The 22,500-nt window shown below is 49.4% G+C and overlaps 1 non-coding gene across 1 annotated transcript; it reads left to right on the top strand.

Annotated features, from left to right (window-relative positions):
• Positions 1–20,542: 20,542 nt before the first annotated feature.
• On the top strand, positions 20,543–22,353 carry LOC149548572 (18S ribosomal RNA). The gene has a single exon (XR_016354726.1). It is a non-coding gene; the product is annotated as an 18S ribosomal RNA (ribosomal RNA).
• The last annotated feature ends 147 nt before the right edge of the window (positions 22,354–22,500 follow it).

Here is a 22,500-nt window from a genome sequence, read left to right as displayed (position 1 = left end):
GCCTCGAGCCTTAACCGCCTCTAGTTTTTTCGTAGGACTCATGTCACCGTGCTCGACTTGGTGCCCCGAGTCATGTACGTGATCCAAAAGCGGTTAACTTCTTCCTTCTTTGGTTAACACCCAAAGATTTGAACCCGAATCATGTCAGCAACCCCAACTCAAATCGCCTCGAGCCTTAATCTTCTGCAATTTTTTCGAACCACTCATGTCACCATGCTTGACTTGATTCTATGCACCCCAAGTCATGTACGTGATCCAAAAGCGATTAACTCTTTTTCTGGCTAACGGCCAAAGTTTTTGAATCGACTCAGCTACCCTGACTCGAATTGCCTCGAGCCTTAACTGCCTCCATTTTTTTTTCGCTCGACTCATGTAATCGCACTCGCCTTGATTCTGAGTGGCCCGAGTCACTTACGTGATCCAAAAGCGGTTAACTTTTTCTTTTTGGTTAACGCCCAAAGTTTTCAACCGGACCCGCCTTGGAAACCTCGACTCGAAGCGCCTCTAGCCTTAATGGCCTCCAATGTTTTTGCACGACTCATGCCATCGTCAACTTTTCACTCGAATCATGTCACCCAGGGCACCTCGATGCTACGTGACCCGAGCCCTGTGCGCGATCCAAAACCGGGTAACTTTTTTTTTTGAACTCCCAAAATTTCATTCTTTTTTGCCTTACGAGGCCTATCATGATCTCTTTTTATAAAGAAAATTCTCAAATCGGATCGTTTCGGCTACCCTACCTTGAATCTGGCTAGCTAGGCGTAACGCCTTGAGTCGGCTCGGCAATACGTGAACTGAAACTTGTGCGTGATCCAAAAGCGGGTAACTTGGTTTTTTTTTTTTTTTGTAATGCCCAAAATTTAGCACTTTTCGCTGTACAGGGCCTCCCATGATTTTTTTTGTTTTTTTTTTTTTTTCCCCTCGTCGACCCACTCTGGCGACCCAGTCGAGTCACCCGAGGCTGGGGCGACGAAGATGGGTTGACCTAGTCGGGTGACCCAAGTTGGGTCAACCTAGGCGTGCGATCCTGGCTGGGGACAGCAAGTCGATTCTATAAGTTTGCTTGCCAATTTTGCTAGCCAGGTCGGCTCACCAAGTCATCTAACCATGTGGTCTTTACCAAATCAAGAATTGACTCTTTAAGTCCACTCACAGCTCGTCAAGCCGGCTCACCAAGATGACTTACCATCTCGCCTCACCAGGTTGCCCCACCAGGTCACCTCTTCTTTAAGACCGCTCACCATGTCGGCTCCCCAAGTCACCTCACCGAGTTGACTATTCAGGTTGCCTCACCAAGTCGACCCCTTAAGTTCGCTCACCAAGTCAGCTCCCTAAGTCAGCTCACCAAGTTGAATCACCTAGTCATTTTACCACCTTGTCCCAGCAAGTGTGCTCGCCAAGTTGCCCCACCGAGTTGCTTCTCTAAGCCCACTCACCATGTCAGCTCACCAAGTTGGTTGTTCAAGTACGTTGCCAAGTCAACTCTTTAAGTTCGCTCACCAGGTCAGCCCACCCAAGTCGCCTCTTGAAGTTCGTTCACCAGGTCGGCCTGCCCAAGCCGCATCAGCGGGCTAACTCGCTGAGTCACCTCACGAAGTTGACTCTTTAAGTGCACTCACCAAGTCAGCTCACCAAGTCGACTCACCATCTCGCCTCGATAAGTTGGCTTCTTGAGTTACTCCACCAAGTCGTCACCTCTTTAAGCTCGCTCACCGTGTCAGCTCGTCAGGTCAGCTCACCAAGTCAACTAATCAAGTAGGCCCACCAAGTCACCTCAAGGATAGCTCCTCACCATGAGTCGCCTCACCATATTGACTCAATGAGTCACCTCACCATGTTGACTCTTTGAGCCCGCTCACTAGGTCGCCTCACCAAGTTGACTCGAGTACGTTGCCAAGTCGACTCTTTAAGTTCGCTCGCCAGGTCGACTCGCCAAGTCAGCTCACCATGTCATCTCAACGAACCAACTCGCCGAGTCGCCTCACCACGTCAGCTCTCTAATACCACTCGCCAAGTCGCCCCACCAACTCGCCCAGTTAGGCCCACTCACCACATTGCCCTGTTAGGCCCACTCTCACCACCAAGTGCGTTCATCAAGTCACCCCGCAAAGTCGACCCTCTAAGTTCGTTCATCAAGTCACCCCACCAAGTTGACTGTTTAAGTCCTTTCATCAAGTCACCCCGCCAAGCCGAATCTTTAAGTCCGTTCATCAAGTCACTAGAACAACTACTCTCACCAAGTCGACTCTATAAGTCCGTTCATCAAGTCGGCCCACCAAGTACTCCCACCAAGTCGACTCTTTAAGTTCATTCATCAAGTCACCCCACCAAGTACTCCCACCAAGTGCGTTCATCAAGTCACCCCGCAAAGTTGACCCTCTAAGTTCGTTCATCGAGTCACCCCACCAAGTCGACTGTTTAAGTCCTTTCATGAAGTCACCCCGCCAAGCCGAATCTTTAAGTCCGTTCATCAAGTCACCAGAACAACTACTCTCACCAAGTCGACTCTATAAGTCTGTTCATCAAGTCGGCCCACCAAGTACTCCCACCAAGTCGACTCTTTAAGTCTGTTCATCAGTTCACCCCGCCAAGTACTCTCACCAAGTCAACTCTTTAGGTCCGTTCATCAAGTCACCCCACCAAGTCGACCCTTTAAGTCCGTTCATCAAGTCGCCCCTCTGAGTTGCTTCTCTAAGCCCACTCGCCATGTCAGCTCACGAAGTCAGTTGTTCAAGTACGTTGCCAAGTCAACTCTTTAAGTTCGCTCACCAGGTCAGCCTGCCCAAGTCGCCTCTTTAATTTCGTTCGCCAGGTCGGCCCACCCAAGTCGCATCAGTGGGCTAACTCGCCGAGTCACCTCACGAAGTTGACTCTTTAAGTGTGCTCACCAAGTCAGCTCACCAAGTCGACTCACCATCTCGCCTCGATAAGTTGGCTTGCCGAGTTACCCCACCAAGTCGTCGCCTCTTTAAGCCCGCTCACCGTGTCAGCTCGTCAGGTTGGCTCACCGAGTCGACTAATCAAGTAGGCCCACCAAGTCGCCTCAAGGATAGCTCCTCACCATGAGTCACCTCACCATGTTGACTCAATGAGTCACCTCACCATGTTGACTCTTTGAGCTCGCTCGCCAGGTCGCCTGACCAAGTCGACTCGAGTATGTTTCCAAGTCGACTCTTTAAGTTCGCTCGCCAGGTCGACTCGCCAAGTTAGCTCACCATGTCATCTCAACGAACCAACTCGCCGAGTCGCCTCACCACGTCGGCTCTCTAATACCACTCGCCAAGTCACCCCACCAACTCGCCCCGTTAGGCCCAGTCACCAGATCGCCTCGTTAGGCCCACTCTCACCAAGTGGACTCTTTATGTCTGCTCATAAAGTCGAGCCACCAAGTACTCTCACCAAGTCAATTCTTTAAGTCCTTTCATCGAGTCACCCCACCAAGTACTCTCACCAAGTCAACTCTTTAGGTCCGTTCATAGAGTCACCCCACCAAGTCAACCCTTCAAGTGCGTTCATCAAGTCACCCCACCAAGTCGACTCTTTAAGTTCATTCATCAAGTCACCCTGCCAGGTCAGCCCACAAATTACTCTCACCAAGTCGACTCTTTAAGTTCGTTCATCAAGTCACCCCGCCAGGTCGGCCCACCAAGTGGACTCTTTAAGTTTGTTCATGAAGTCACTCTGCCAAGTCGGCCCACCAGGTCGACTCTTTAAGTTCGTTCATCAAGTCACCCCGCCAGGTCAGCCCACCAACTACTCTCACCAAGTCGACTCTTTAAGTTTGCTCACCAAGTCACCCTGCCAGGTCGGCCCACAAAGTACTCTCACCAGGTTGACTCTTTAGCTTTCTTCATCAGGGCACCCCATCGAGTACTCTCACCAAGTCGACTCTTTAAGTTCATTCATCAAGTCGCCCTGCCAGGTTGGCCCACCAAGTACTCTCACCAAGTCGACCCTTTAAGTTTGGTCATCAACTCACCCCGCCAGGTCAGCCCACCAAGTACTCTCACAAAGTCGACTCTTTAGGTTCGTTCATCAATTCACCCCGCTAGCTCAGCCCACCAAGTTCTCTCACCAGGTCAACTCTTTAAGTTTGTTCATCAAGTCACCCTGCCAGTTCGACCCACCAAGTACTCTCACAAAGTTGACTCTCTAAGTTCGTTCATCAAGTCACCCTGCCAGGTCAGCCCACCAAGTACTCTCACCAAGTCACCCCGCTAGTTCGACCCACCAAGTCGACTCTTTAATTTCGTTCATCAAGTCACCCAGCCAAGTCAGCCCACCAAGTCGACTCTTTAAGTCCGTTCATCAAGTCACGTGACCAGGTCAACCCACCGAGTACTCTCACCAAGTCGACTCTTTAAGTTTGTTCATCAAGTCACCTAGCCAGGTCGGCCCACCAAGTCACCAAGTACTCTCACCAAGTCAACTCTCTAAGTCCGTTCATCAAGTCACCCTGCCAGGTCGGCCCACCAAGTTGAATCTTTAAGTCCGTTCATCAAGTCACCCCACCAAGTACTCTAACCAAGTCGATTCTTCAAGTGCGTTCATCAAGTCACCCGACCAACTACTCTCACCAAGTCGACTCTTTAACTATGTTCATCAAGTCACCCCACCAAGCACTCTCACCACGTCAACTCTTTAGGTCCGTTCATAAAGTCACCCCACCAACTCGACCCTTCAAGTGCGTTCATCAAGTCACCCCACCAAGTACTCTCACCAATTTGACTCTTTAAGTCTTTTCATCAAGTCACCACACCAAGTACTCTCACCAAGTCAACTCTTTAGGACCGTTCATCAAGTCACCTCGCCAGGTCGACCCTTGAAGTCTGTTCATCAAGTCACCCCACCAAGTACTCCCACCAAGTCGACTCTTTAAGTCAGTTCACGAAGTCACCCAACCAGGTCGGTCCACCAAGGACTCTCACCAAGTCGACTCTCTAAGTCTGTTCATCAGGTCACCCCACCGAGTACTCTCACCAAGTCAACTCTTTAGGTCCGTTCATCAAGTCACCCCGCAAAGTCGACCCTCTAAGTTCATTCATCGAGTCACCCCACCAAGTCGACTGTTTAAGTCCTTTCATCAAGTCTCCCCGCCAAGCCGACTCTTTAAGTCCGTTCATCAAGTCACCAGAACAACTACTCTCACCAAGTTGACTCTATAAGTCCATTCATCAAGTCGGCCCACCAAGTACTCCCACCAAGTCGACTCTTTAAGTCCATTCATCAGTTCACCCCGCCAAGTACTCTCACCAAGTCAACTCTTTAGGTCCGTTCATCAAGTCACCCCGCCAAGTTGACCCTTTAAGTCCGTTCATCAAGTCGCCCCACCAAGTACTCTCACCAAGTTGACCCTTTAAGTCCTTTCATCAAATCACCCCACCAAGTCGACTCTTCAAGTCTGTTCATCAAGTCACCAGAACAAGTAATCTAACCAAGTTGACTCTTTAAGTCCGTCCATAAAGTCACCCCACTAGGTCGGCCCACCAAGTACTCCCACCAAGCTGACTCTTTATATTCGTTCATCAGTTCACCCCGCCAAGTACTCTCACCAAGTTGACTCTTTAAGTCTGCTCATCATGTCAAGCCACCAGGTACTCTCACCAAGTCGACTCTTTGAGTTCGTTCATCAAGTTGCCCCACCAAGTACTCTAACCAAGTCGATTCTTCAAGTGCGTTCATCAAGTCACCCCACCAAGTACTCTCACCAAGTTGACTCTTTAAGTCCTTTCATCCAGTCACCCCGCCAAGTACTCTCACCAAGTCAACTCTTTAGGTCCGTTCATAGAGTCACCCCACCAAGTCGACCCTTCAAGTGCGTTCATCAAGTCACCCCGTCAAGTCGGCCCACCAAGTCGAATCTCTAAGTCTGTTCATCAAGTCACCATCCTGATCTGACCGAGCCGTTCTGGCCGAGCCATGCTGGCCGAGCCGATCTGGGCAAGCCATTCTGGCCGACCCGATCTGGCTGAGCCGTTCTGGGCAAGCCATGCTGGCCGAGCCAATCTGGGCGAGCCATTCTGGCCGAGCCGATCTGGGTGACCCGTTCTGGGCGAGCCGATCTGGGCGAGCCATTCTGGCCAAGCCGATCTGGGCGACCCGTTCTGGGTGAGCCAATCTGTTCAACCTGTTCTGGCTGAGCCATGCTGGCTGAGCCGTTCTGGCCGGGCCATGCTGGCCGACCCGATCTGGGCGAGCCGTGCTGGCCGAGCTGATCTGGTTGAGCCGATCTAGGCGAGCCGTTCTGGCTGAGCCATGCTGGCCGAGCTGATCTGGGTGAGCCGTTCTGGCCGAGCTATTCTGGCTGAGCCATGCTGGCCGAGCCGATCTAGCCGAGCTCCAAAAATGGTGTCATGGATGGCTGTTTGGTTGCCTCTGTGCCAACTCGATTGGCACAACATTGGGAATGGTTCGACAATGGTTGTCATTCCAATGTGTCATCGGGATGTCTTGGAACGCGGCCTTTCAAGGGTGAGCTCACGTCTAGCACTTGGATTGTGTGTCATCACAAGTGAATGGGGAGATCTCTTTGTGAATGGTGGCATGGCGATTGCAAGAGAAAATTGACTTAGTAGTCAGAGCATTGGCCTTGGGCCATTGTGACAGCCTTGCAATTTCTCTATAATTGCAACCTATGTTTGCGCAGTAGCAGAGTTTGCATGTAAGATTGGCCTTTGTTCTTGACGGTTCCAAGTACTCTCACCGAGTCACTAAGTCACCATGCTGGCCGACCCGATCTGGCCGAGCCGATCTGGGCGAGCCATGCTGGCCGAGCCAAGCTGGCCGAGCCGATCTAGGCGAGCCATGCTGGCCGACCCGATCTGGGCGAGCCATTCTGGCCGAGCTCCAAAAACGGTGTCGTGGATGGCTGTTTGGTCACATTTTTCATTGAATTGGATTTTTAAGGGAGTTGTCCATGCTATCGCATATTTCTAATGCAGAGCAAGCCTTGCACTAATAGCTTATATAGGAGAGGTTGTTGCTGCGAGCCTCTCCCATGCCCCTTTCATTGATTCAACATTGGTGTCTAGGCGGATCAGATTGTTGGGTTTTCAAACGGTGTATGCTGATGTTGAATCAATAAAAGGGGCATGAAGCTATCTTAGTGCTTTTCCTCGGCTCTCCTTTAGATCATGTTTTTCGATGACTCAATTTTGGAAAAGGTGAGGCAACGGTTGCCGATCCATGGTGTGTGTTTTTGGTGATTTTAAAACTTGATCTAAACGTGAGCCCTTGTCTAGCACTCCGGCGTTGATTGGTATAATGGCAATTTGCTATGGGTGCTCGGCGCTCTAGCAATTTGTCATGGTGTACTTATCGCAGCTACATGGTAGCTTTAATATCGAAAGCTCTCGGCGAAAAATGGTGGCCGAGCCATGCTGACCGACCCGATCTGGCTTAGCCATTTTCGTCGACCCGATCTGGCTCTCATTTCTCACTCCATCGGCACAAATTCGGGAGTTGTTCGACAGCGGTTGTCATTCCAATGTGTCATTGCGGTGATCTGGAGAGCGATGCTAAGTGCGGGAGCTTGCGTCTAGCATTTGGGGATGTTTGTGCAAGCGAGCAGGGGAGCTTCTCTTATCGGAACCTCTCCGTGGCCTTTGAATATAGACCCAGTGCTGACGATATCGATGGATACGAGCCTTGGATTATAAAATTGTTCAGCTAACATTGGTTTTTGTGAGAGATGGGTACGAAAGCACTTCTCGATCGATACGCGGGAGTTCCCTAAGATCGCCTCTGTGCCAACTCGATCTGCACAACATTGGGAATGGTTCGACAGCGATTGTCGTTCCAATGTGTCATCGGGATGTCTTGGAATGCGGCCTTTCAAGGGCAAGCTCGCATCTAGCACTTGGATTGTGCGTCATCACAAGTGAATGGGGAGATCTCTCTATGAACGGTGGCATGGCAATTGCAAGAGAAAATTGACTTAGTAGTCGGAGCATTGGCCTCGGGCCATTGTGATAGCCTTGCAATTTCTCTATAATTGCAACTTATGTTTGCGCAGTAGCAGAGTTTGCATGTTAGATTGGCCTTTGTTCTTGACAGTTCGAAGTACTCTCACCGAGTCAGCAAGTCACCATGCTGGCCGAGCCGATCTGGGCGAGCCATGCTGGCCGAGCTGATCTGTGCGAGCCATTCTGGCCGAGCCGATCTGGGCGAGCTCCAAAAACGGTGTCGTGGATGGCTGTTTTGGTCATATTTTTCATTGAATTGGATTTTTAAGGTTTTTGTCCGCGCTATCGCAGCTTTCTAATGCAGAGCGAGCCTCGCACTAATAGCTTATATAGGAGAGGTTGTCGTCGCGAGCCTCTCCCATGCCCCTTTCATTGATTCAACATTGGTGTCTAGGCGGATCAGATTGTTGGGTTTTCAAACGGTGCATGCTGATGTTGAATGAATGAAAGGGGCATGAAGCGATCTCAGTGCTTTTCCTCAGCTCTCCTTTAGATCATGTTTTCCGATGACTCAATTTTGGAAAAGCTGAGGCAGCGGTTGCCGATCCATGGCGTGTCTTTTTGTCGATTTTAAAACTTGATCTAAACGTGAGCCCTTGTCTAGCACTCCGGCGTTGCTTGGTATAATGGCAATTTGCTATGGGTGCTCGGCGCTCTAGCAATTTTGTCATGGTGTACTTATCGCTGCTACATGGGAGCTTTAGTATCGAAAGCTCTCAGCGAAAAATGGTGGCCGAGCCATGCTGGCCGACCCGATCTGGCTTAGCCATTTTCGTCGACCCGATCTGGCTCTTCTTTCTCACTCCATCGACAAAAATTTGAGAGTTGTTCGATAGCGGTTGTCATTCCAATGTGTCATTGTGGTGATCTGGAGAGCGATGCTAAGGGCGGGAGCTTGCGTCTAGCATTTGGGGATGTTTGTGCAAGAGAGCAGGGGAGCTTCTCTTATCGGAACCTCTCCGTGGCCTTTGAATATAGACCCAGTGCCGACGATATCGATGGATACGAGCCTTGGATTCTAAAATTGTTTAGCTAACATTGGTTTTTGTGAGAGATGGGTATGAAAGCACTTCCCGATCAATTCGTGGGAGCTCCCTAAGATCGCCTCTGTGCCAACTCAATCGGCACAACATTGGGAATGGTTCGATAGCGGTTGTCATTCCAATGTGTCATCGGGATGTCTTGGAACGTGGCCTTTCAAGGGCGAGATCACGTCTAGCACTTGGATTGTGCGTCGTGACAAGTGAATGGGGAGATCTCTCTATGAACGGCGGCATGGTGATTGCAAGAGAAAATTGACTTAGTAGTCAAAGAATTGGCCTTGGGCCATTGTGACGGACTTGCAATTTCTCTATAATTGCAACCTATGTTTGCGCAGTAGCAGAGTTTGCATGTAAGATTGGCCTTTGTTCTTGACAGTTCCAGGAGATGACCTCTGGAACTTTTGGATTGTGCCCCTTCAAGGTGAAATTCATCCAGTTGATCAGATGAGCTCGATGACCATTTCACTCCCTTGGCTCCATGAATTCAAATCCCATCCAGCTGCCGTGAAGCCATCCCGATTTTGCTATGCGAGGGCTCTCTCCCCAGAGTCATTCTCTTTGCAACAACTTCTTTGGAAAAAAAATTTTGGAATGGTTCGGCAGCAGTTGTCGTTCCAATGGTGCTGTTGTGGTGGTTGCCTGGGCAGCGATCTAAAGGGCAAGCCGTCGTCTAGCAGTTGGGCTGCGCATCACGGGTGACAAGGGAGCCTTTGTAATCGGAAGCTCCCCGTGACCATTCGATGAGAAGAGCCATTGCTTGTGTGAGCAAGGACGAATGCAGCCTCAAATTCCAAAGGAAATCAATGACATCAGATCTATATATAAGAGCGAAATGAAGCAACAGCCCATTTTCCATGCGTGGCTCCCCAAAGTTGCTCATCTTTCTCACTCCATCGGCACAAATTTGGGAGTTGTTCGACAGCGATTTTCATTCCAATGTGACATTGTGGTGATTTGGAGAGCGATGCTAAGGGTGGGAGCTTGTGTCTAGCATTTGGGATGTTTGTGCGAGCGAGCAGGGGAGCTTCTCTTATCAGAACCTCTCCGTGGCCTTTGAATATATAGACCCAGTGCCGACGATATCGATGGATACGAGCCTTGGATTCTAAATTTTTTCACAGCTAAGATTGGTTTTTGTGAGAGATGGGTATGAAAGCACATCTTGATTGCTACACAGGAGCTCCCTAAGGTGGCCTCTGTGCCAACTCGATCGGCACAACATTGGGAATGGTTCGACAACAGTTGTCGTTCCAATGTGTCATTGGGGGATGTCTTGGAAAGTGGTCTTTCTTTCAAGGGCGAGCTCGCGTCTAGCACTTGGGTTGTGTGTCGCGTCACAAGTGAATGGGGGATGTCTTGGAAAGTGGTCTTTCTTTCAAGGGTGAGCTTGTGTCTAGCACTTGGATTGTGCATCGCATCACAAGTGAATGGGGAGATCTCTCTGTGAACGGCGGCATGGTGATTGCAAGAGAAAATTGACTTAGTCGGAGCCATTGGCCTCGAGCCATTGTGATGGCCTCGCAATTTCTCTTTAATTGCAACCTATGTTTGCGCAGTAGCAGAGTTTGCATGTAAGATGGGCCTTGTTCTCGAGAGTTCCAGGAGATGACCTCCAGAACTTTTGGATTGGGCCCCTTCAAGGTGAAATTCATCCAGTTGATCGGATGAGCTCGATGACCATTTCAGTCCCTCGGCTCCATGAACTCACATCTCCTAACCGATGACAATCTTTTGCTCCTCTGCCGACCTCATAAAAAATTGGGTCGTGAATGGCTGTTTGGTAGGAATTTTAAAGGATTTGGATTTTTAAGGTGGATGTTGGTGTGTTCGCTAATTTCTAATGCAGAGCGAGCCTGGCACTAATAGCTTATATAGGAGAGGTGGTTGCCGCGAGCCTCTCCCGTGCCCCTCTCATTGATTCAACGCCGGTGTCAAGGCGGATGGATATGTCGGATTTTGAAATGGTGGACGCCGACGTTGAATCAATTAGAGGGGCATGAAGCCCACCCCGGATGTTCTATTCCTCGACTCTCCTTTAGATCATGTTTTCTTCTCACTCAGGTGGCGCAATTTCAAAAAAAGTTTTGGCAGCGGTTGCCATCCCTCACCGCGTCTACTTGGTGATTTTAAAACTCGATCTAAAATGGGAGCCCTCGCCTAGCACCTCCGTCCGGTGTTGCTTGGGTATTGCATAAAATTATGCCAACGGCACGAATCCCCCAATGAATTCCTACGCTTGGACCCTCTCTTAGATCACCTTCTTCGATCACTCGACCGACGCAACTACGGAAGAGACTTGGCAGCGGTTGCCATTCTACAACGTGTCTGTTCAGTGATTTCGAAGTTGATCTAATGGCCAGCCCTTGTCTCTAGCCATGAGGTGGTTGCTTGGTGCTCTAGCAAAATTTTTTGCATGCCTATCGCGGCTACAATGGGAGAGGTGGTTTCCACGAGCTTCTCTCGTGCCCCCCTCATTGATTCAACGCCGCTGTAAGGGCGGATGGATATGTCAGATTTTGAAACGGTGGACACCGACGTTGAATCAATTAGAGGGGCATGAAGCCCACCCTTGAGGGTGCTATTCCTGGACTCTCCTTTAGATCATGTTTTCTTGTCACTCAGCTGGCACTATTTCGGAAAAAGGTTTGGCAGTGGTTGCCAGCCCTCACCGCGTCTACTTGGTGATTTTAAAACTTGATCTAAAATGGGAGCCCTCGTCTAGCACCTCCGTCCGGTGTTGCTCGGGTATTGCATAAATTTATGTCATCGATGCGAATCCCCTAATGAATGCCTACACTTAGACCCTCTCTTAGATCACCTTCTTTGATCACTCGACCGACGCAACTACGGAAGAGACTTGGCAGCGGTTGCCATTCTACACCACGTCTGTTCAGCGATTTTTAAGTTGATCTAATGGCAAGCCCTTGTCTCTAGCCATGAGGTGGGTGCTTGGCGCTCTAGAAAAATTTTTTGCGTGCCTATCGCGGCTACAACAAGAGAGGTGGTTGTCGCGAGCCTCTCCCATGCTCCCCTCATTGATTCAACGCCGCTGTCAAGGCAGATGGATATGTCGGATTTTGAAACGGTGGACGACGACGTTGAATCAATTAGAGGGGCATGAAGCCCACCCTCGAGGGTGCTATTCTTGGACTCTCCTTTAGATCATGTTTTCTTGTCACTCAGCTAGCATAATTTTAGAAAAAGGTTTGGCAGCGGTTGCCAGCCCTCACCGCGTCTACTTGGTGATTTTAAAACTCGATCTAAAATAGGAGCCCTCATCTAGCACCTCCGTCTGGTGTTGCTCGGGTATTGCATAAATTTATGCCATTGGCGCGAATCCCCCAATGAATGCCTATGCTTGGACCCTCTCTTAGATCACCTTCTTTGATCACTCGACCGATGCAACTACGGAAGAGACTTGGCAGCAGTTGCAATTCTACAGCGCGTCTGTTCAGCGATTTCAAAGTTGATCTAATGGTGAGCCCTTGTCTCTAGCCATGAGGTGGGTGCTTGGCGCTCTAGCAAAATTTTTTGCGTGCCTATCACAGCTACAACGGGAGTGGTGGTTTCTGCGAGCCTCTCCCGTGCCCCCCTCATTGATTCAATGCTGCTGTCAGGGCGGATGGATATGTCAGATTTTGAAACGGTGGATGCCGACGTTGAATCAATTAGAGGGGCATGAAGCCCACCCTCAGGGGTGCTATTCCTGGACTCTCCTTTAGATCATGTTTTCTTGTCACTCGGCTGCCGTAATTTTGGAAAAAGGTTTGGCAGCGGTTGCCAGCCCTCACCGCATCTACTCGGTGATTTTAAAACTTGATCTAAAATGGGAGCCCTCGTCTAGCACCTCCGTCCGGTGTTGCTTTGGTATTGCATAAATTTATGCCATCGACGCAAATCCCCCAATGAATGCCTACGCTTGGACCCTCTCTTAGATCACCTTCTTCGATCACTCGACCGACACAACTACGGAAGAGACTTGGCAGCGGTTGCCATTATATAGCGCGTCTGTTCAATGATTTCAAAATTGATCTAATGGCGAGCCCTTGTCTCTAGCCATGAGGTGGGTGCTTGGCGCTCTAGCAAAATTTTTTTGTGTGACTATCGTGGCTACAAGGGGAGAGGTGGTTGCCGCGAGCCTCTCCCGTGCCCCCCTCATTGATTCAACACCACTGTTAGGGCGGATCAATATGTCAGATTTTGAAATGGTGGGCGCCGACATTGAATCAATTAGAGGGGCATGAAGCCCACCCTCGAGGGTGCTATTCTTGGACTCTCTTTTAGATCATGTTTTCTTGTCACTCAGCTGGCGCAATTTCGAAAAAAGGTTTGGCAGCGGTTGCCAGCCCTCACCGCGTCTACTTGGTGATTTTAAAACTCGATCTAAAATGGGAGCCCTCCTCTAGCACCTCCGTCTGGTGTTGCTCGGGTATTGCATAAATTTATGCCATCGGTACGAATCCCCCAACAAATGCCTATGCTTGGACCCTCTCTTAGATCACCTTCTTCGATCACTCGACCGACGCAACTACAGAAGAGACTTGGCAGCGGTTGCCATTCTACAGCGCATCTGTTCAGCGATTTTGAAGTTGATCTAATGGCGAGCCCTTGTCTCTAGCCATGAGGTGGGTGCTTGGTGCTCTAGAAATTTTTTTTGCATGCCTATCATGGCTACAACGGGAGAGGTGGTTACCGCGAGCCTCTCCCGTGCCCCCCTCATTGATTCAATGTCGCTGTCAGGGCGGATGGATATGTCAGATTTTGAAATGGTGGACGGCGACGTTGAATCAATTAGAGGGGCATGAAGCCCACCCTCAAGGGTGCTATTGCTGGACTCTCCTTTAGATCATGTTTTCTTGTCACTCAGCTGGCGCAATTTTAGAAAAAGGTTTGGCAGCGTTTTCCAGCCCTCACCGCGTCTACTTGGTGATTTTAAAACTCGATCTAAAATGGGAGCCCTCGTCTAGCACCTTCGTCCGGTGTTGCTCGGGTATTGGATAATTTTTTGATATTGGCGCAAATCCCCCAAGGAATCCCTAGCCTTGGACTCTCCCTTAGATCACCTTCTTTGATCACTCGACCGACGCAATTACGGAAGAGGCTTGGCAGTGGTTTCCATTCCACAGCGCGTCTGTTCAGCGATTTCGAAGTTGATCTACTAATGGCGAGCCCTTGTCTAGCCATGAGGTGGGTGCTTGGGGCTCTAGCAATTTTTTGTGTGCCTATCACGGCTACAATTTGAGCTTTGATAAGAAAAGTTCTCGGGGACCCTCCCCAATAGAAATCAGTGCTGGTGTTCGCGAAAGACACGTTATTCAGATTTTTGGAATATTGGCACCAGCATCATTTCTATTGGGAGGGCCGTGAAGCCATCCTGATTTTGCTATGCGAGGGCTCTCTCCCCAGAGTCATTCTCTACGCAACAACTTCTTTGGCACAAAATTTTTAGAATGGTTCGGCAGCAGTGGTCATTCCAATGGTGCCATTTTGTTGGTTGCCTGGGAAGCGATCTGAAGGGCGACCTGTCATCTAGCAGTTGGCCTGCGCATCACGAGTGACAAGGGAGCCTTTGTTATCAGAAGCTCCTCATGGCCATTCGATTAGAAGAGCCATTGCTTGTTTGAGCAAGGATGAATGCAGCCTCGGATTCCAAACGAAATCAATGATTTCGGATCTATATAAGAGCGGAATGAAGCAGCAGCACAGCCCGTTTGCTATGCGCAGCTCCCAAAAGTTTCTCTTCTTTCTCACTCCATTGCCACAATTTCGAGAGTTGTTCGACAGTGGTTTTCGTTCCAATGTGTCATTGCGGTGATCTGGAGAGCGATGCTAAGGGCGAGAGCTTGTGTCTAGAATTTGGGATGTTTGTGCGAGCGAGCAGGGGAGCTTCTCTTATCGGAACCTCTCCGTGGCCTTCAAATATATAGACCCAGTGCCGACGATATCGATGGATGCGAGCCCTTGGATTCCAAATTTGTCCACAGCTAACATTGGTTTTTGTGAGAGATGGGCATGAAAGCACATCCCAATTGCTATGTGGGAGCTCCCTAAGGTCGCCTCTGTGCCAACTCAATCGGCACAACATTGGGAATGGTTCGACAGCGGTTGACATTCCAATGTGTCATCGGGGGATGTCTTGGAAAGTGGTCTTTCTTTCAAGGGCAAGCTCGTGTCTAGACCTTGGATTGTGCATCGTGTCACAAGTGAATGGGGAGAGATCTCTCTGTGAATGTCGGCATGGTGATTGCAAGAGAAAATTGACTTAGTCGGAGCCATTGGCCTTGGGCCATTGTGACGGCCTCGCAATTTCTCTTTAATTGCAACCTATGTTTTCGCAGTAGCAGAGTTTGCATGTAAGATGGGCCTTGTTCTCGAGAGTTCCAGGAGATGACCTCTGGAACTTTTGGATTGGGCCCCTTCAAGGTGAAATTCATCCAGTTGATCGGATGAGCTCGATGACCATTTCAGTCCCTTGGCTCCATGAACTCACATCTCCTAACCGATGACAATCTTTTGCTCCTCTGCCGACCTCATAAAAAATTGGGTCATGAATGACTGTTTGGTAGGAATTTTAAAGGATTTGGATTTTAAGGCGGATGTCAGTGTGTTTGCTAATTTCTAATGCAGAGTGAGCCTCGCACTAATTGCTTATATAGGAGAGGTGGTTGCCGCGAGCCTCTCCCGTGCCCCCCTCATTGATTCAACGCCGGTGTCAAGGCGGATGGATATGTTAGATTTTGAAACGGTGGACGCCGACGTTGAATCAATTAGAGTAGCATGAAGCCCACCCCGGATGTGCTATTCCTCGACTCTCCTTTAGATCATGTTTTCTTCTCACTCAGCTGGCGCAATTTTGGAAAAATGTTTGGCAGCGATTGCCATCCCTCACCGCGTCTACTTGGTGATTTTAAAACTCGATCTAAAACGGGAGCCCTCGTCTAGCACCTCCGTCCGATGTTGCTCGGGTATGGCATAAAATTATGCCATCGGCGCGAATCCCCCAATGAATGCCTACGCTTGGACCCTCTCTTAGATCACCTTCTTTGATCACTCGATCGACGCAACTACGGAAGAGACTTGGCAGCGGTTGCCATTCTACAATGCATCTGTTTAGCGATTTTGAAGTTGATCTAATGGCAAGCCCTTGTCTCTAGTCATGAGGTGGGTGCTTGGCGCTCTAGCAAAATTTTTTGCGTGCCTATCGCAGCTACAATGGGAGAGGTGGTTTCTGCGAGCCTCTCCCATGCCCCCCTCATTGATTCAACACCACTGTCAGGGCGGATGGATATGTCAGATTTTGAAAAGGTGGACGCCGATGTTGAATTAATTACAGGGGCATGAAGCCCACCCTCGAGGGTGCTATTCCTGGACTCTCCTTTAGATCATGTTTTCTTGTCACTCAGCTGGCGCAATTTCAAAAAAAGGTTTGGCAGCGGTTGCCAGCCCTCACCGCGTCTACTCGATGATTTTAAAACTCGATCTAAAATAGGAGCCCTCGTCTAGCACCTCTGTCCGGTGTTGCTCGGGTATTGCATAAATTTATGCCATTGGCGCGAAGCCCCCAACGAATGCCTACGCTTGGACCCTCTCTTACATCACCTTCTTCGATCACTCGACCGACGCAACTACGGAAGAGACTTGGCAGCGGTTGCCATTCTACAGCACGTCTGTTCAGCGATTTTGAAGTTGATCTAATGGCGAGCCCTTGTCTCTAGCCATGAGGTGGGTGCTTGGTGCTCTAGAAATTTTTTTTGCATGCCTATCATGGCTACAACGGGAGAGGTGGTTACCGCGAGCCTCTCCCGTGCCCCCCTCATTGATTTAATGCCGCTGTCAGGGCGGATGGATATGTCAGATTTTGAAATGGTGGACGTCGACGTTGAATCAATTAGAGGGGCATGAAGTCCACCCTCAAGGGTGCTATTTCTCGACTCTCCTTTAGATCATGTTTTCTTGTCACTCAGCTGGCGCAATTTTGGAAAAAGGTTTGGCAGCGGTTGCCAGCCCTCACTGTGTCTACTTGGTGATTTTAAAACTCGATCTAAAACGGGAGCCCTCGTCTAACACCTCCGTCTGATGTTGCTCGGGTATTGCATAAATTTATGCCATTGGTGTGAATCCCCCAATGAATGCCTACGCTTGGACCCTCTCTTAGATCACCTTCTTCGATCACTCGACCGACGCAACTACGGAAGAGACTTGGCAGCGGTTGCCATTCTACAGCGCGTCTGTTCAGCAATTTCGAAGTTGATCTAATGGTGAGCCCTTGTCTCTAGCTATGAGCTGGGTGCTTGGTGCTCTAGCAAAAATTTTTGTGTGCCTATCGCGGCTACAACAGGAGAGGTGGTTGCTGCGAGCCTCTCCCGTGCCCCCCTCATTGATTCAATGCTGCTGTCAGGGCAGATGGAAATGTCAGATTTTGAAATGGTGGATGCCGACGTTGAATCAATTAGAGGGGCATGAAGCCCACCCTCAAGGGTGCTATTCCTGTACTCTCCTTTAGATCATGTTTTCTTGTCACTCAGCTGGCACAATTTTGGAAAAAGGTTTGGTAGCGGTTGCCAGCCCTCACCGCGTCTTCTTTGTGATTTTAAAACTCGATCTTAAATGGGAGCCCATGTCTAGCACCTCCGTCCGGTGTTGCTCAAGTATTGCATAAATTTTTGCCATCGGCGCGATTACCCCAATGAATGCTATTTCTCGACTCTCCTTTAGATCATGTTTTCTTGTCACTCAGCTGGCGCAATTTTGGAAAAAGGTTTGGCAGCGGTTGCCAACCCTCACCGCGTCTACTTGGTGATTTTAAAACTCGATCTAAAATGGGAGCCCTCGTCTAGCACCTCTATCTGGTGTTGCTCGGGTATTGCATAAATTTATGCCATCGGCCCGAATCCCCCAACGAATGCCTATGCATGGACCCTCTCTTAGATCACCTTCTTCGATCACTTGACCGACGCAACTACGAAAAGAGACTTGGCAGCGGTTGCAGTTTTACAGCGTGTCTGTTCAGCAATTTCGAAGTTGATCTAATGGCGAGCCCTTGTCTCTAGCCATGAGGTGGGTGCTTGGCACTCTAGCAAAAATTTTTGTGTGCCTATCGCGTAGAGCATGTTTTCTAGTCACTCAGCTGGTGCAATTTCAGAAAAAGGTTTGGCAGCGGTTGCTAGCCCTCACCGTGTCTTCTTGGTGATTTTAAAACTTGATCTAAAATGGGAGCCCTCGTCTAGCGGCTCTGTGCCAACTCGATCGGCACAACATTGGGAAATGGTTCGACAGCGGTTGTTGTTCCAATGTGTCATCGAGGGATGCCTTGGAAAGTGGCCTTTCAAGGGCGAGCTCATGTCTAGCCCTTGGATTGTGCATCGCATCACAAGTGAATGGGGAGATCTCTCTGTGAACGGCAGCATGGTGATTGCAAGAGAAAATTGACTTAGTCGGAGCATTGGCGTTGGGCCATTGTGACGGCCTTGCAATTTCTCTTTAATTGCAACCTATGTTTGCACAGTAGCAGAGTTTGCATGTAAGATGGGCCTTGTTCTTGAGAGTTCCAGGAGATGACCTCTGGAACTTTTGGATTGGGCCCCTTCAAGGTAAAATTCATCTAGCTGATCGGATGAAGCTCGATGTGCTTGTATCTATTCCGAGACAGTAATGATGGTCATTAATCTGTGGCGGTGAGTATTATCCCATTTGGTAATCACAATGGCGAAGCTGGTGGGAAGTACTTGTCGCTTTGTTTTGATGGATATACCCTATATGTAGGTGTCTGCACGGCTTGCAACACACTGCACATTTGGTGTTTGATTCTAAGATGCACTTGTTGCTGAGTGTGTATGGAGTTGTATCTGTTAGCCAAGGGCTCCGTCTCATTGGCATGTTCTATCATTGCATTTTTATCCTGCCTGGAGGGCAAGAAGGAAAGAGATGGTTGCACGGGTGCCTTGGTCGACGTCCCTAATTTCATCAAGGGTCCACTCTCCACCCTAAGTTTTTGCCAATCGGTAGAGCCTTGGGATTGAGAGGGGGGCCGGCGAAAGGTTTGGTTGCCGCATAATTTATTCGCTAGTGCGTTCTTGGTGCGTGCTCGCCTCTTCACTGTCTCATCCTACAGAAGTGCATGGCACTGTCGTGACAGCCTTTGTGGTCTGGGCCAGTAGAAGCGTAGAGTATTACCGATAATTTTTGTTTGGATGCGAAAACTCTCCATGCCCTGTCCTGCCCTGTGCGATCCGAACGGCTGCGGCTCATGGGTTCTGCGGGAGATACTCTTCTTTAGCTCCCCCCTAAAGAGAGCGTTTGGTGTTTGCATTGTGTGGACAAAAAGCCCAAGGCATTTCATCTCTCTCTTCAGATGCAAAATTCTGGGAGGGCTTGTCGAAGTATGGTCGTTTGTACGGGGTGCACCAAAAAGCATGTAGGGGGCATATGCCTAGGAAATGGATGTCTCTGAGTTTTCTTACTCGGTCGCGTGCGCGATGTACATCTTTGCATTATGACCTTGCTGTGAGCATTTGTGATTCAAGCATTTTGGGGGAACAGGTTTTCTATGAGATGTTCCTCTCAGGCTCCTGCGAACCAGAGCGCTCGTCTTTGCAATGCTCTGACAAGTGCAGGCCCAACGTGTCTGTCTAGGGGAAGAAATCACACGAATGCTTTTTGCCGAGATGTGGGTGCTCGCGGGTGGTTCCCTCACGGTACCAATTCTTCGGTATGTGCATGTGCATGAGATTGAAGCTTGTCCAACAATGCTAGTGTGAGTGTTCAGCTGTAGGAACTTTTTTGTACCTGCGCTGGCAGATCACGTGTCATGGGGAACGGTTAGCAAGGCTGTGCTGGGAAAGGAGATATTTGCCAGAGGTTAGACATGTCCATGTATGCGGGCGAGCTCTCATCACCTATAAATGTGTGGAGGGGGTGTTGTTATACACAATGCCCTCAAGCGGCCTTATAATTGAGGTGGTAGCGTGCACAGTGATGCCCCCGCCAATCGCATAACCAGCCATGTTTTCGACTCGCATGGCCCTTCACCCTTCAACACGGTGGTCTCCGTTGGCACTTCGGCAACCAGCTCTTCATCATGGGAAAACATTTGTTGTGATCAAGAAGGATTTTGTCTGTGCGGGTGCACCTCAACAGGCGTGTAGGAGGCATATGCCTGGGAAATGGATGTCTCTGAGTGGCCTTACAATTGAGGTGGCTACATGCGCGGTGCATCTCATACAGACTCGAGGCTTCTTTCCGAGTAGTGGCGACAGTGAGTTCGAGGGTAAAGGGTTCTTTACGGGATGTTCTTCCCAGGTGCCTATGAACCGAGGCTCCCTGTTCGGCCCTCTCTGGTCGACGATGGGACACTTTCCTCTTGTGCGAAATCTTTGAGCGTTGCGAGTCTTGCATGTGCTGTGAATGTCATTCTTGTTGCTTGTGCGGCAGATTATGTTTGGATGCATGATGGAGCGAATTCAAATTTCGGTTTCCCATCGTGGTGGGCATCCCTTGGCTGTAACAGGTCTTGGGGGTCCCCTCGTTGTTAGAAGCTACCTGGTCGATCCTGCCAGTAGTCATATGCTTGTCTCAAAGATTAAGCCATGCATGTCTAAGTATGAACTATTTCAGACTGTGAAACTGCAGATGGCTCATTAAATCAGTTATAGTTTCTTTGATGGTACTTTGCTACTCGGATAACCATAGTAATTCTAGAGCTAATACGTGCACCAAATCCACACTCTCGGAAGGGATGCATTTATTAGATAAAAGGCCGGCGCGGGCTTGCCCGCTATTCCGGTGATTCATGATAACTCGACGGATCGCACGGCCTTTGTGCTGGCGACGCTTCATTCAAATTTTTGCCCTATCAACTTTTGATGGTAGGATAGAGGCCTACCATGGTGGTGACGGGTGATGGAGAATTAGGGTTCGATTTCGAAGAGGGAGCCTAAGAAACGGCTAGCACATCCAGGAAAGGCAGCAGGTGCACAAATTACCCAATCCTAACACAGGGAGGTAGTGACAATAAATAACAATACTGGGCTCATCGAGTGTGGTAATTGGAATGAGTACAATCTAAATCCCTTAACAAGGATCCATTGGAGGGAAAGTCTGGTGCCAGCAGCTGCGGTAATTCCAGCTCCAATAGCGTATATTTAAGTTGTTGCAGTTAAAAAGCTCGTAGTTGGACCTTGGGTCATCACGGTCAGTCCGCCTTCTGGGTGTGCACTGGCCCTCACGTCCCTTCTGCTGGCGGTGTGTTCCTAGCCTTAATTGGCTGGGTCGCAGTTCCGGCGCCGTTACTTTGAAAAAATTAGAGTGCTCAAAGCAAGCCTACGCTCTGAATACATTAGCGTGGAATAATGTGATAGGAGTCTGGTCCTGTTCCATTGGCCTTCAGGACCGGAGTAATGATTAATAGGGACTGTCGGGGGCATTCATATTTCATTGTCAGAGGTGAAATTCTTGGATTTATGGAAGACGAACCACTGCGAAAGCATTTGCCAAGGATGTTTTCATTAATCAAGAATGAAAGTTGGGGGCTCGAAGATGATCAGATATCGTCCTAGTCTCAACCATAAACGATGCCGACCAGGGATCGGCGGATGTTTCTCTAAGGACTCCGCCAGGACCTTCTGAGAAATTAGAGTGTTTGGGTTCCGGGGGGAGTATGGTCGCAAGACTAAAACTTAAAGGAATTGACGGAAGGGCACCACCAGGAGTGGAGCCTGCGGCTTAATTTGACTCAACACGGGGAAACTTACCAGGTCCAGACATAGTAAGGATTGACAGATTGAGAGGTCTTTTTTGATTCTATGGGTGGTGGTGCATGGCCATTCTTAGTTGGTGGAGCGATTTGTCTAGTTAATTCTGTTAACGAACGAGACCTCAGCCTGCTAACTAGCTATGCGGAGGTTCCCCTTCACGGCCAGGTTCTTAGAGGGACTATGGCCTCCTAGGCCATGGAAGTTTGAGGCAATAACAGGTCTGTGATACCCTTAGATGTTCTGGGCCGCACGCGCGCTACACTGATGCAACCAACAAGTTTCTCTCCTTGGCCTGAAAGGTTTGGGAAATCTTGCCAAATTGCATCATGATGGGGATAGACCATTGCAATTATTGATCTTCAACAAGGAATTCCTAGTAAGCGCGAGTCATCAGCTCGCGTTGACTACATCCCTGCCCTTTGTACACACCGCCCATCGCTCCTACCGATTGAATGATCCGTTGAAGTGTTCGGATTGTGGCAACGATGGTGGTTCCTGTCGGCGACGTCGCGAGAAGTTCACTAAACCTTATCATTTAGAGGAAGGAGAAGTTGTAACAAGGTTACCGTAGGTGAACTTGCGGTAGGATCATTGTCGGTTTGAGACCTTGAATCGTGTAGGGGATGGAGCTGGCCTCCTCTTCACCCCAAAAATCTTAGTGATGTGCAGACACTTGACCTTGCAGTGATGTGCTGGATGGCTAAGCTACAGGTCCAGCACCGTCGAGGTCGAGGGTCACAT

This window comes from Cupressus sempervirens, chromosome 7 (genome assembly GCF_028749045.1).
Source record: "Cupressus sempervirens isolate cs-2001-9-10 chromosome 7, ASM2874904v1, whole genome shotgun sequence".
NCBI lineage: Eukaryota > Viridiplantae > Streptophyta > Pinopsida > Cupressales > Cupressaceae > Cupressus > Cupressus sempervirens.
This window is presented reverse-complemented; position numbering and strand designations above follow the sequence as displayed.